Below are 10,511 nucleotides of genomic sequence, written 5' to 3' on the forward strand. Positions count from 1 at the left end.
CTGCTTTAATGGAAAGAATTTATCTTTTTTTTTTTCTTCTAAATTATCTAGTCTCTAATGAAACTGGCTATTTTTTCCTTATGAGTTCCATTTTTATTTCTTTGATATTTTCTCTTAATTCTTAGTTGATCTTATGAATCATTGTAAAGATTAGTAGCATTGCCATAGTGGCATATCACTATAACATGAAAAATTTGCTATATTATCTTCACATACCTCTGGGCATTTTTCTGTGATCAAATACTTGTCTACTAAAATAGATTCTTTTTTTGAAAGTATATTTATTTTCTTCCTCAGTGTTTGTCTCTACTAATGAACTACTGAAATAAATCTTTCAATGATATTTTCTATTGAAAATGTGCTTGGTGGGGGCAACTAAGTGGTGCAGTAGATAGAGCACTAGCCCTGAAGTCAGGAGGACCTGAAGTGTCTCAAAAACTTAACACTTCCTAGTTGTATGACCCTGGACAAGTCACTTAACCCCAATTGCCTCAGTGCAAAAAAAAATGTATTTGACATTAATGCTTTCCATTCAGAAAGTGAAGTATTGTTTTTGTCTCTACCCCAACTCTTATAGTCTGTCTTCTATCCTCTCAAACCCCATGTATTAAATAAGGACCATTTTCTTGAGAAAGTGAGAATGGAACACTTTGAGAGCAAATGATGACTCTAATTGGGCCTATCCTTTACACTAGTGATCTCCATTATCCTCTCTTCAAATGTCATTCTTCAGTCTTCAAAATAGCCTTTGGGAACTGGTTGTGAAAAATTTGAGGTAAAGACTCCCAGGATGCCACTAAAACACTTGTTCTCAGAAGTCTTTGCTATTAGGAATCTTATCTATCTTATTATTCCTTTTTCCTGACTGCCTGTTTCTTCTTGATTTTATTAATTAATTTTAATTAGCATTGCCTTTCTGTTTTTTTATTTTCTCAATTTTCTTCCTGCAGATTCCAAGTCCATCACATATTTATATATTATGTACATATTATCACCCTGATTTTTAATAGACTAGCTTTGGCTTTATTTTGGCTCCATGCCTCCACAACACCATACTAGGCATTTCCAATAATGCTATTATATTTCCTACTCCTTTCATATTCTGTTCAGGTGTTGTAATCCCCCAGTAGTATGTAAGCTCCCCAAAGGTAGGGATAACTATTTGCTTTATAAATACCTATCTATCTGTATATCTATCTTGAATCCTATATTTTGTCATAAAAGGATGCCTTGAAGGAATATAAATAATAAATCTGGAGAAAAGAAGACTTGGAGCAATATGAGACTTTATTTCCACCATTTAAATAATTGCTATATTAAAGAAGAAATAGTTTTTCTGTATGGTCCCAGATAGTAGAACTGAGAACAATAGATGAATTTTTTTTAAAGCCAATAATACTTAGTATTAGATAAACCTTTCAAATAAGTGTCATGCAAAAGTAAAATGGGATATTTTGGGAGGCAATGTGTTCCCCAGAAGGACTTGTCAAACAAAGATGAAAACAACAGATATGGAGGCAATTCTTATTTAGATATAAAGTGGGATAGGAAAACTCCAAAGATTTTCCTAGTAGTGAAATTATTTAATTCCATGATAAATATCACCTCAGTTTTGCAAATATGAAATCCTATTTGATCCTCTTCAGAAAGCAGACATGTTGGTTGAGGTAATTTTCATGTAAAGCACACAGTTAATTTCAAAACAAGGACTAAATGAAAAATATCCTTGCACTCTTTATATCTTACAGCTGCAGGTTTGGCTCCATGGTTTGAAAATTTAGGTTTATTTCTTCCATTCTCTGTCATCCTAATTATGTAGAATTGTAGTTTGTACACTGCACATGCTTGGCTGTAGTCATTACTTCTGAATGCTTACCTTCTCTTATGTGGTAAATTGCCATTGTTGGTCTTATGATATTTTATTCCCATGCAACTTTGCTGCTTGTAAAGAGTCCTCATAGAACCAAATTCAAGGCCTGTTTGGTGTGGACACGAAACACACACACACACACACACACACACACACACACAAAAACATATATCTTTTAAAATAAGCAAATGGATTTAATAAATTTATAAATTAACAATTTATCAAATGACAATATTATTTTAAAATATTTATTATGTGCAAAATCCAAAAATATAATAAGTAAATACAAATTATATGAAAAGTAAAATTAACAAATTCAAGTACAGAAAGGACATTGAAAGATATGAATAAGGAATATAAATTGAGGGCTTATTGTAGGAGGAATCAGTTCTGTGAAAGAAACAAGGAATTCTGTGAAGTAGAGATGAGGAAGAAAGTAAATTCTAGTCTATATGTGGAAGATCCCTAGTGCAAATGTGATCTTCATTCTATAATCATATTTTCACTTGTCAAATTGTTCACTGAGGTAATTATCTTGACAATTTGAATAAAAGTGAGATTTATTTCCATTTCTTTTCATCCCCAATTAGCTGATAATAATTTCTTCTTTCTTTCTCTTCCTTCCCTTACTTAACTCCTTTTTTTCTCCTCCTTCCTCCTTCTTTTTTTCCCTCCCTCTGACCCTCCTTTTTTTCCTTCTTTAACTCTATTTGAAAACATAGAATGCTGTCCTTCACCAATGGCAACAAAGTGTAGTACATGGAAAGAAGTCTATTTGAGGAGTCTTAATTTTAATTTAGGAGACCATGGGATCATTCCTCTGTTTTTCCCTTATTGTCCATGTGACCTTAGTAGTTATCAACCTATATGGACCAGATTTTCTTTATCTTCTAAATATGGAGATAATCATTTCTGGTCAAGGCATTTGTTAAATACCTGCTATGTGTTAAGTATTATACTAAACATTGAGGATCTAGAGAGAGATAAAAAATAGTTTCATATTCTCAAGGAGCTATGATTCTATGAAATATTTCCTGAGTGACTACTCTGTTTATAAGCCCTGTGTTTAATGTCATGGAGAATATACTGAAAAAAATAAGTAAATTGGAAATTTAGGTGAAGTTAAATCAAAAGACAGCAATAATTTATTAAAAATGAAACAGGACCCCACCATCAAGGACCTTCAATTTTCATAATATACAAGCACTGAATATACAAAAACTGCTGAATGGCCGAGAAAAATATCATTGTGGGAGCTTAGAGATGGGAAAAACAACTGGTACTGGAATAATCTTTCACAAAGGAAGTAAAATGTGAATCATTCTGAAATCATTTGTTCTTTTAACCCAAGATAATGAATGCTTTTGGTCAGTTATAGACTTCTCTGGCATAGCTAATCTTGTGAATAAGTTGTTTACACATTAAACAAGCCTATGTATCCCATCATGACTATTAAATCAAGAAATTAACACTTGACCAAGAGTGTTAGACTTGGTATATAACAAAGCAAAGCCTAAAACCTGAATTCTTAGGTTGCAAATAAAAGGTGCAAATTTTGATTATATTTCTGATTTTAAGATGCTCTTGTTTTGGAGCAGGACCTAAACAAAGGCCATAAGGACTAACCAGGGCTAATCACAAATACTTGTTCAGGAAGGCTTGCTAGTTGACAAATACCAGATGATTTATTTATTTAATAAATGATATAAAATATTTAACCATTTCCCAATTACTTTTTAGCAAAGGGTGGTGCAGACCATATCAGGATGCTGCTGACTTTCTTACATGAAAAGGTGTAAATTAATTGGTCCCTGCTTGCACTGCTGTTATCTAATCAGCAGAGTCTGGCTGCCTTCTGTAAAATGCCAAACAGTGGATCAAAGCCTCTGGAGAATGTTCCCTTTTCTTCCCCAAATATGTGTGGTTATCTGGAAATCCATACCTATTATTTCACTCCAACTCTCTGTTTCTCATTGTAAGTAAGGCAAATCCAGAATTCATTACTTGGTCCCATGTTGTCATTAATATATATAGGCCTAAAAATCAGCTGAGTCAATCCCAAACCTATTTGATTTGCTTAGTTTGTTTCCTACATTTTAATCAAAGGCACACAGCTAGTATGTCTCAGAAATAGGATTTGAATCCAGATCTCTGTCTCTGAGAACATGTCTCTAAGTCCTTTCAAAAACTACATAAAGGGAAGCTGTTACTAATTTCTAAATGTCATCAAGAAAATTGAAATTTTTGTTGGCTCACAACTATATAGAGATCTATATGCAGACTTGCATTTTTAAGCATTTGGAACATCATTTCCTATTTGAATTTAGCTATGGTTGGCATTTCCCTTGTCACTCTACCCTTGTATATCAGTGGAGGTTAGATCTTCTAAAACTGAGAGCTTTCATGCTATCTTCTTTAAAAAGAGAGAGGCAAATAATGAGAGAGACCATCAGGCTTCAGTAGCTTCTTTTCCACTGAGCTTTGGGCACCAGGGTCCTCTGCATCTTTCCACTGGTGGATTGATCCCTGACCCTTCATAGTTTTCTTTCAAGGGAGCTCTGAATCAGTCTTACTTTGGATATATGTAGGTCAAAAACACATAAAGGTATCTCAAATCCAACATAATAGTAATTCACATTTTGGTAAGTACTTTAAGGCTTACAAAGATCTTTTCTTTTAACTGCCCTATAAAGGAGACTATTCAAATATCATCATTCTGATTTTACAGGTGAAGAAATAGGCTGCCAGATGTGAAAATATTTTCAAATCAAATCAAAGTTAATATTAGCTCCCAGACTCAAACCCAGATCTCTAGTAGTCAACTCTTTATATTCCACTGTATTAAATTGCTTCTCACAACACCAGAATGGGAACAGTAGGGAAAAACCCTTCAGTAGGTGAAATTACTAGGAAGTAGGTTGTCATTAGTTTAGGTTTTTCTCCTCTTTTAAGCTATAATTAGAAGAAGATAGTTTGAGAAATTTGTGTTGAGAGCTGCCTTCTATAATGTTGAATGGGGAAGGTTGAAACTATCAGGAAGCTGTAGGGTCAGTTTATTAAAGAAAAAAAAATACTGCAAGAGTCTTGGTCTAAATGAGCAGGGTGTCCTGTGGACATCTCATATGTTAGAATGATAAGGAAATGTGCTTACCCTAGACCCACTCTTCACCTTTAGGAAAGACCCCTCTAGCCCACTGCTGTGAGAAAGGACAATTCATCTGAACTCTGTTGAATAGTTCCAGGGGGCAAACCAAACCAACAAGCCCCATGTCCCACAGTAAATTGTCTCGAGCTGAGTGATGTCTGGTTTCTTTCTGGAAAGAATGCTCTTGGCTGGGCCACAGCTTGCCAGGGGTCAAATATGACAGAAATGAAGTGTTGCTAATAGTGATTGAAAAGGATTCCTACTGTTTGTAGCCAGAGCTGGCTAGCAGAGGGGCCAAATTTGTGGGATGGAAAGCAGCAGGAGACAGTAAACTTGCCCTAAGATGTACTAAACTTTGAGTCACCTCTGCTACCAAAGCTATTCTGACGGCCCTATTTGGAGAAAACTGATATTATAATTACTAATCTCAGCAAGGGCCCAATACGCAACCTGAGGCTTTCCTCTGCCTTTGGTGTAATTACAGTAGGGCTGGCAAGGCTGGCATCCACTGAGCCCTCCACCCCCATTCCCCCAAATCAGCCTGATTAGGTTACCTTGCCCTGGGCCTGCTGTGGACAGGTAACTGAGCAGTAAACCACTCTCATCCCCCAGTGAGGAGGAATTATTATTGTCAAAATGGGCTGCCTGCTATTAAAGGTTTGAATGTCACCTCCAAAGAACTCCTTTCTGACCTTTAAGTGGTGGCGTCTCAGGGGCTGTCTCAAACAGGATTTGTACCCTCCCAGGGAGTGAGTATAGATAGCTGAGAACATTTTATTTGCTTTTTCTTCCCTTCAGAACTCCCCCCCCCTTTTTTCCTCCTCCATTCCCATGAATTATCATTGTAGCTTCAAAGGGAAATTTGTGGGAATATCAACACCTGCTGGACTGAGCTTTCTGATGAAGACTCTCCAGCTGAGTGTATAATTTCATTTAATCCTAAATAGCCCCCTTTACCTATTGTCAACAAATTCCCTTTAATCCTAACCACCACTTACTAGAATATTTACTATCAAAAGGAGACAAATCACTATTTAAATGTGGATTTACTCAAGTCTGAAACTATGACAGTGACATACAGTAAAATGATAATATGTAAATAAAAACTGGAGACAGATTTATCCCTGGAGAAAGCTAGGGAGAGAAGTGGATTAAAGTCATATGTGATCTGCTTTGAGTGGCCTCAATTCAGCCCAAATGTTCAGTAACGACCAACAGCACCATCCATCCTGGTTACCTCTATTCATTTGGCCCCTTTTGCAATGACCCTCTGTTACTGGGCTTACACCTTTGATAAGTAGGCCCTGTTGTTTACAGCACTTTGGAGTAGAATAAATGCAAAGCCCAGGTTATTTATGAGTCTGCACTCTTAGGTTAAGTTGCATTTGTCACAGTAGTGGGATAAGCTGGTATAGTAAATGGGAGCAGTGGGTACTCTCCCTGACAGTTAACTGTACAGGAAAAAAAAGACGGCAGGACTCACCCCCAAAGGTACTATCTTTTTGTTGTTAAACATTATCTTAAATTATTTCCCTAAAATACAAAGGGAAGTATCATAAATGTTTGTTCTCAGGCTCATAGGTTCAGATCTGGAAAGTGTTTTATAGGTAATCGAGTCCAGCTGTCTCATCTCACAGGTGAAGAAAAAGTGACCTGTGACTTGTCCAGAATCCTAAAACAGGACTGGAACTTAAAAGTCATTCTAACTCCTAGTCCAGCATTCTGCCTACTGCACAACCTAAGTTTTTTGTTTGTTTGTTTGTTTGTTTTTTGTTTTTGTTTTTTCCCTTGAATGTACTGAAATTCAATTGGAGCATTATTAGAAATGTCTGTCTGAATATCAAACAAAAGATATAATTTATAAAATACCAAATGTTTTCGGTACTACATGGTTATTAGTCATTAAATTTGAAAACATTGTATTTAGTGGTTTCACGATTTAATCGATACAGATACATCTTCCATTTATTCAGATCATAACTTTTCCATGGCTTTTTGTTTTGGGTCATTTTTGTCCCTTTCTTTCCACAGGAAAGTGGATCTATTCAATGTGCGGGAAGAGAGCAAACAGAAGAACAAATCTTTTAGAACTATGACTGCTATAGAGAAGAATTCATAATCATTAACAGTTATTGAAAAGAAGTTCTAATATTATTGTAGCCAATACTAGTTATTACAGAGGACAAGTTATGGAATAGAACCCAGACAATAAAATTTCCCAAAGTGTTACTAAACTTTGAGGCATCTTTCCTAACAAACTCATTTTGCCATTTCTATTTGGGGAAAGCTGATATAATTAAGAATAAAGTCATAAAAGGCAAGAGAGAGCATTGATTATGTAAAATTTTTAAAGCTCTTACATGAATGAAACAAATGCAACTATAGTGAGATGAAAAACTAAGTGGGGAGGAAAAGGGAATCTTGCCTTAATCATCTCTGATGAAAGTCTTATCTAAGAAAATTGATACAAATACATTAAGTGAAAAACAATTCCCTAATAGGTAAGTGATCAAAGAATATGGACAGATGATTTTTAAAAGATGAATCAATGTTGTGGAGATCTTCCTTCACTTCTCTTAAGATATTTGGTGGTAAAGACCCCAGCTTAAGAACTCACTATTTGACAAAAATTGCTGGGAAAATTGAAAAAGTATAGCAGAACTAGGCAATGACTAGCATCTCACACTCTATACCAAAATAAGGTCAAAATGGGTTCGTGATTTAGACAGAAAAGGGTGGCACTATAAGCACATTAGGAAAACAAGGGACAATATAACTCTTAGATCTGTGGAAAAGGAAAGCCTTTATGGCCAAAGAAGAACTAGAGAACATTATAAAATAGAAAATGGATAATTTTCATTATGTTAAATTTAAGAAGTTTTTATACAAACAAAACCAATGCAGACAATATTAGAAGTGAAGCAGAAAAGTGCAGAAAAAAATTTTACATCCAAAAGTTCTGATACAGGCCTCATTTCTAAAATACATAGAAAATTGACTAAAATTAATAGGATTACAAGCTATTCTACAATTAAGAAATGGTCAAAGGAAATTAACAGAAAATTTTCAGATGAAAAAAATAAAACCATTTCTAGTCATATGGAAAAAATGCTTTAAATCACTATTGATCAGAGAAATGCAAATTAAGACAACTCTGAGGTACCACTACATACCTCTCAGATTGGCTAAGATGACAGGAAAGGATAATGATAAATATTTGAGGAGATGTGGCAAAATTGGGACACTAATACATTTTTTTTGAATTGTGAACTGATCCATTCTGGAGAGCAATTTGGACCTATGCAAAAGACTATCGAATTGTCCATACCTTCTGATCCAGCAGCACCTCTACTGGATCTGTATCTCAAAGAGATCATAAAAAAATGTGCAAAAACATTTCTAGCAACCTTTTTTGTTGTGGCAAGGAACTGTAAACTGAGTGGGGAATGGGTTGGGGAATGTCTAAATAAGTTATGGTACATGAATGTTATAAAATATTATTGTTCTATAAGAAATGATCAGCAGAATGATTTCAGAAAGGCCTAGAGAGACTTATATAAATTGATGTTAAGTGAAGTGAGAATATTATACACAGCAACAATAAGATTATATTATTATCTACTCTGATGTACTTGGTTCTTTTCAACAATGAGATGATTCAGGGCAATTCCTATTGATTTGTGATGGAGAGAGCCATCTACATTTGGAAAGATGACTGTGAGGATTGAATGTGGATCATAACATATTTTCATATTTTTTTTGTTTTTTGCTTTTTTCTTTCTAATTTTTCCCTTTTTGTTCTGATTTTTCCTTATATAGCATGATAAATGTGGAAGAATGGAAATAGAAGAATTGAACATGTTTATATATATTGAATTACTTGCTGTGTAGGAGAGGGATCTGGGAAAGGGAGGGAGAAAATTTTGTAACACACGATTTTGCAAGAATGAATGCTGAAAACTATCTTTGCATATATTTTGAAAATAAAAAGCTATAATTAAAAATAAAAACAAAACAAAATAAAAAACATTTTTGGTGCTTCCAGTGAACTACCCTGACTTATCTATATGTTGTGAACAACTGGCTCCATTGTTTGTATATGTACTTATATGTGTAAGTACTATATGTACTTCCTAATGTTAATTCCTCCAAACAAATCATTTTTAGGCACATGTTAAACCTACTTATGAATCTTACCATCTGTAGTTTCATGCCTTCAGAAGTAATACTATTCTATGATTTGTAAACATATAATAACAAACACACACACATATTTTAAGTGTACAGTAGTGATTTATTTTAGCAGAGTATTTAACTGCAGTTGAAAATAAGTAGAATAATTTCTGTATTTGTGAGCATCAAGAACCATATATACTATATTTAACTATATAAAATATAAAATTCCTCCTATGACATGTCCTTACCTACACATGTCCCTTCTCTTGCATAGGCCTTAGAACAAAGACAAATATCTTTTAATCAATGCAAAATAGAAATGGATATGCACTGCTAATACTGGAAGATTTATTTTACAATAACTTGATTCCTTTCAGAAATCTAAACACCATTCCCAGGTTCAAAGTCAGATGTTACTTTTTTAAAATAATAGCTTTTTATTTTGAAAATATATGCAAAGATATTTTAGCATTCACACTTGCAAAACCTTGTGTTCCAAATTTTTTCTTCCTCCCTTTCCCTGATCCCTCCTCTACACAGCAAATAATTCAATATATGTTAAACATGTGTAATTCTTCTATACATATTTCCACATTTATTATGCTGCACAAGAAAAGTCAGATTAAAAAGGAAACATATGAGAAGGGGGAAAAAAGCAAGCAAAAACAACAAAAAATGTGAAAATACTATTTTTTTTGATCCACATTCAGACCCCACAGTCCTCTTTTTAGATGCAGATAGCTCTTTTCATCACAAGTCTATTGAAATTGGCCTGAATCACCTTATTGTTGAAAAGAGCCACATCCATCCAAATTGATCATCTCATAATTTTATTTTTGTTGTATACAATGTTCTCTTGGTTCTACTCACTTCACTTAGCATTACTTCACGTGAGTTTCTTCAGACCTTTCTGAAATCATCCTATTGATCATTTCTTTTAGAACAATAATATTTCATATTTAGTCATTCTCCAATTAATGGGCATCACCCAGTTTCCAATTCTTTGCCACCACAAAAAAGGGCTGCTACAAACCTTTTAGCACATGTGGATCCTTTTCTTGAGGTCTGATCTAATGCATTTTTCATTTATAGACAGGGTAAGATATTCATTAAAAAGATTAACTTCTTTATTAACATTTTCTTATAATTTTCTTAAGTCTAGACAACTAACAAAACAATAAACTAATCTCTGGTTTGTAGTATTTGCTAATTTCCACAGTGTAAATACTTGAAAATTTAACAACTGGCTCTAATAAGGCAATTCAAGATTTCTTTGAATGGAATGTTATTGCTATTGTTCATCATTATCCATTCTTTGTG

Source organism: Sminthopsis crassicaudata, chromosome 2 (genome assembly GCF_048593235.1).
Source record: "Sminthopsis crassicaudata isolate SCR6 chromosome 2, ASM4859323v1, whole genome shotgun sequence".
Taxonomy (NCBI): domain Eukaryota; kingdom Metazoa; phylum Chordata; class Mammalia; order Dasyuromorphia; family Dasyuridae; genus Sminthopsis; species Sminthopsis crassicaudata.